Genomic DNA, 5,606 nt, shown 5'->3' with positions numbered 1-5,606 from the left:
TGAGGAGGTGGTCGCTCCTCGTCGTGGGGGCTTCTACTGCTCTTAAAAAGGATTTAAGTCAAAATTATCCCTATGGCGAGGGTGGTCGAGCGCCGGCACGGGTTTGCCCCGAGAGGCTGTGGGGGTCGCCACCCTTTGGAGAGGTTAGAAATGGCAGCAGGACGAGGGAGGTGATTGCCCACCTCTGCTCGGTGCCGGTGAGGCCCGACCTCAAATATTGGGTGTCGCTTTTGGGCTACAAGGAAGACGCTGAGGTGGTGGAGCGTGTCCAGAGAATGGCAATGAGGGTGGTGGGAGGTCTGGAGAACAAGTCTTCTGAGGAGCAGCTGAGGGAGCCTGGAGAAAAGGAGGTGAAGGGGAGACCTTATCACTCTCTACAGCTGCCTGAAAGGAGGTTGTAGAGTGGTAGAGGTTAGTCTCTTGTCCCAAGTAACAAGTGATATGACAAGAGGAAATGGCCTCAAGTTGCACTGGGGGTGGTTTAGATTGGATATTAGGAAAAATTTCTTCACTGAAAGGGTTATCAAGCATTGGAATGGGCTACCCAGGGAAGTGGTTGAGTTGCCATCCCTGGACGTATTTGACAGGTGGGTAGATGTGGTGCTGAGGGACGTGGTTTAGTGGTAACTTGGCATTGTTAGGTTAATGGTTGGACTTCATGATCTTGAAGGTCTCTTCCAACCGAAACAGTTCTATGATTCTATCAGATATTCAAAGCCTGATGGCATGGCCCTGAGTGACCTCCTCTGACTGACCCAACTTGCTGGACCAGTCTGTCTTCAGGGGCACCTTAAAGTCTGAACCATTCTGTGAATCTGTGCTATCTAGCAGTATGAAAATGAAAACATAGTATAGGAGATTTAAAGGAGTGATACATGGCATCAGGTCTAGAGCAGGTAGTGCCTGATGGAGACCCTGCTGTGGAACCCTGGGCATGAGGATGCATGCTGTCTTCAGATGGTGACTTAGACTCATAGAATCATGGAATATCAGGTCGGGAGGGACCTCAAAGATCCTCTGGTACAACCTTTCTTGGCAAAAGCACAATCTAGACAAGATGGCCCTTCACCCTGCCCAGCTGAATCTTAGAAATGTCCAATGATGGGGAATCCACCACTTCTCCAGGGAGATAATTCCAATGGCTGATTGTTCTCATTGTGAAAAATTTTCCTCTATTGTCCAGTTGGAATCTCCCCTGGAGCAACTTGTACCCATTACACCTCATCTTTTCCACATGACTCCTCGTAAAAAGGGAGTCTTCATCTTCTTTGTAGCCAACCTTTAAATACTGGAACAAAGGGACAATTAGGGACACATGGCCAGATTTGCGGAGCTGTTACGTATTGGATGGTGCAGGCAGGCTGGTGGGACTTTCAGAGAGATAGAAAATGAGCTTCCATAAAAGCCACTGGGTTAGAGGAACCACACTAGGCAGCTTTAGACACCAGATGTAGATGTTTGTGCACAGAAGGTAGTCTCCCAAGGTCCTCTGTATTGTCAGTGGAGAGAGGCATGCCCTCAGGGCATGTCAAAATAGTGGGATGAGTTGGTCTTTTGAAGAACCTGGGCAATTTTAAGAAAACATGCTTTGTCCTTAATTGTACCCCTGTATACAGGTCAAGGGAGGTTATCCTTCCCCTCTACTCTGTCCTAGTAAGGAGCACACATCAGTAGCACTGTGTCCAGTTCTGCCCTCCCCAGTTCAAGAAAGACAAGGAACTGGAGAGAGTCCAACAGAGGGCTACGAAGATGATCAGGGGAATGGAGCACCTCTCTAATGAGGAAAGGCTGAGAGACCTGGGCCTGTTTAGCCTGGAGAAGAGAAGGCTGAGAGGGGACCTCACCAATGCTTATAAACATCTAAAGGGTGAGTGTCAAGAGGATGAATCCAGATTCTTTTCAGTGGTACCTGGTGACAAGACAAGGGGCAACAAAATGGAACACGATTTTGGTGGAAAACCCACCCTTTAAGTATTTATAGGCATTGATCAGATCCCCCGTTATCTCCAGACTAAAAAGACCCAAGTCCCTTGGCCTCTCCTCGTAAGAGAGATACTCCAGGCCCCTAATCATCTTTGTAGCCCTCTGCTGTACCGTCTCCAGCAGTTCCCTGTCTTTCTTGAACTGGGGAGCCCAGAACTGGACACAGTACTCCAGATGGGGCCTCACCAGGGCAGAGTAGAGGGGCAGGATGACCTCCCTCCACCTGCTGGCCACACTCTCCCTGATGCACCCCAGGATGCCATTGACCTTCTTGGCCACAAGGGCACAGTGCTGGCTCATGGTCATCCTATTGTCCACCAGGACTCCCAGGTTTTCTCCTCAGAGGTGCTCTCCAGCAGGTCAGCCCCCAGCCTGTACTGGTACGTGGGGTTATTCCTCCCCAGGTGCAGCACCCTACACTTGCCTTTATTGAAGATCATCAGGTTCCTCTGCCCAACTCTCCAGCCTGTCCAGGTCTCACTGTATGGTAGCACAGCCTTCCAGTGTGTCAGCCGCCCATCCCAGTTTTGTGTCATCAGCAAACTTGTGGAGGGAAGTTATTGTGCTAAGCTTTGTGAAACTTTGCTGGATGATTCAAGATGATTCATTCATATTTCTGGTGACCCTCCTGCTTTATAACAAGGATTAAAAATGGGTATCACCTTGCTGCTGGTTGCTGTCTTCCGGACTGATTTCTTGTGTGACAGGGTAGCAAATACTTTCCTGTGATCTAGATGAGTATGTTTGGTGTGTTTCAGCATCTGTCCCTCCTACATTTAGAACAGTTGCTTTAAAAAGCGCAAAAGCTTTTCTTCATCCTGTTTTAGCATTTGTTTCACAAATGGGGAAGACCCGCATTTCAATTAAATATTTTAATTTAGGACTTTGGAGAGCTCTGTTTATTCACTTAGTTAATTTGTGAATGATTTCCATTCCAATTACAACACATTATAAGCAAGCTAATGTTTGTATCCTGTATTGCCAGTTTGTCACTCTTTTAGTGAGATGTCATGGTCATTGGGGCAGATGGCGTTGGCATGGATTTCACCCTGTAGCACTAAAGAACAGTTGTTATTTAGAGGAAAATATCTTTTTAGCCATTGTGAAGATTAACAGATGCAAAAATTAGTGATGGGAAGTCGTTACCAAGCTCTTGTACCACTGTCTTGCTGCTGATCTCTGTCTCTGTCTCGTGAGCACGCTGACACAGACGATGTCTGCTGACCCTCAAGCTGGCACAGAACAGCCGAGTGCTGGAACAGGAAGCAGAGGTCGGGCTGTGCTGGCTTTGGACCCGAGCTGTCTGACGCTGTGACTGCCGTGGCGATGTACAACGATACTCTGGCCTGTCTCAGGTAACACAGCACGACTTTGCATAATGTCCGCATATCCTGAGGCATCAGCTGTGAAGACTAGTGCCGTCACCAATCTCAGGGCGTAGCTTGGGAGTTAATTCACTCTTCAGGCAGTCTCTGGCCTGCCCTGTCCAGGAGGTCTGGATGAGTTCAGGCATGTGAACTTCTTCCCTTCAGGTACCTGTGACTGGCAATACAGCTCTGTCCTGAGTGGCAAGTCTGCTTCCAGGACCCTGCGTGCCATGGATGGGAAGCCTGTTCCTGCAGCTGAGAGATGAAAAACATCACGTGGTCCAGTGAATTCCTGATCTGAGCGGTAGGAACATCAGGCTTTGGGATTGCATCTTTATTTACCTGTTGAGTAAGTATAGAGCTCTCTGTAGAAACCAAACAGCCCCAATCAAAGAGGAAAAAATGATCCTTAAGTAGCACATTGACACAGTCTTCACTTTGGGCCTTACCAGCTAGCAGGCCTTCCTTCAGAAAATCCATCGGTGCCCCATGCCTCTCTCATTCCTTCCTAAACACCCTCCCTTCTGAATCCCCTTTTATAGGCTCCTTGGCTTTAATCCATATAACCAAAACCACCCTGAAGGAGCACCTGGCCAAGGACAGTCCTCAGTATACTCTTTACTGGAATTGTTTTGCCTTTGGATTTTTACCCCATATATAGTCCCATAGTAACTTAAATAAAAATATTAAGAAAGTTCATATTCTGGTATCAACTCCTGCAGATATTAATGGTTAGCTGTACAAACAAAGTGTGAAGAACCCAAATATATGACAGCAGCCTGTGTGCATTTTAGAAATGGCTTTTGTTAGAATTTTATTTCAGGGGACTTAAAATCTTCTTTAAATATCTACAGTGGTATTAACTATGAATTTTAAATTTCAGAAAAATATCAAAAGCTTTCAAAGGTGAACTTATTAAGCATAAAATTTGTTGAAAAACAAATGTCCACTGAAGCAGCAAAGTAACATACAAATAGAATTCTGAATGCAAATGTATGAAGAGTTATTATGGTAATCTTTTCTGTCACACTGAGACAGTTATACACAGCATTAAAGTACTTACAGTCCAGCTACCTTGTTCCTGAAGTTTTCTCTATATTTTCTTTATCGTTGAGCATTAAATATTTTAGATAGCAACAAAAATATGGGTAAGTTTTACTTTTAAGTGTGTGCCCATCTTCTCTATGAATGTGCTCTGCCTAGCTTGGGCCTGCCTTTAATTACTTCAAGGATTCTCTCCTGCAAAGTGAGAAATGACTTGAGCTTTTGTAAATCTGTTTGTCACTTCTTTTTAATTTCTTCCCCTTTGCCCATATTTTTTATTTTGACAGGGAGCTAGCTTCACATTGATTTAATCTTCAGTCTTAAATGAGTGTCATTTAGACACTCAGACCATGTAATGAGCCAAACTCTGCCCATGCACAAAATTGTGCAGTTATTACTGACCTTTCAGAATCTTTCAACTGGAATATCCTGGGCACTGCAGAGCCCATTTTAACTTTTTTTTTTTTTAATTTCCTTTTTTTCCTCCCGTTGGTGAACCAAGTGTTGAAGTCTTCACTCATTTTTTTCTGAATCGCTAGGCAAGCTGAAAACAATTAGGAACATAACAAAAGTAAGGTTTATATAGAAAATGCTTTGAGTTTATTCCCTTATCCCAAATGATTCCTTTGTCCATTTCTGAAGGGAAGAAAGAAAATAGGGAATAAAAGAATACTTGTCAGTCTATATCAATTTAATAGAAAATAAGTCTTGTCACACAGGCGTGATGTTATTACAATGGGAAGATATATTCTGTTCCTCCACAGATGCAACAGATTTTTGAAAGGCACTTGTCTTATCACATGTCATTATAACACAAGTGCCAATTTTCATTAAAATACTTGTGGAGGGGATTAATACCTATTTAGCTACAACCTCTTAAAACACTAGCTTCCAGCCGAGCCTGTGCCAAACTTGCAGTCATTCAATAACCTGCAGGACCGCTGGCAAAGAACGGACACGTTACAAAGTTGGATGTAGTGATAAATGAAGAGGAAGACAGGGCACTGAGAAGGGAGGCATTTTGTATGAATGCCCTGTGCAGAGCTGTAACAAAGAAGGCTGCTGTGATACAAGGAGAATCATGAACAGAAACAGGGAGGTAATATTACCTCTGGACAGAGAACTGATGAGATCAATATTTGAAAGCTGGATACAGTTCAGGCCATCATGTTTTAAAAAGGTACTGAGAAAGGAGAGAGAATGCAGGAAAGA

This window comes from Calidris pugnax, unplaced genomic scaffold (assembly GCF_001431845.1).
Source record: "Calidris pugnax isolate Ruff unplaced genomic scaffold, ASM143184v1 scaffold20, whole genome shotgun sequence".
NCBI lineage: Eukaryota > Metazoa > Chordata > Aves > Charadriiformes > Scolopacidae > Calidris > Calidris pugnax.
Note: the sequence above shows the minus strand (reverse complement) of the source record.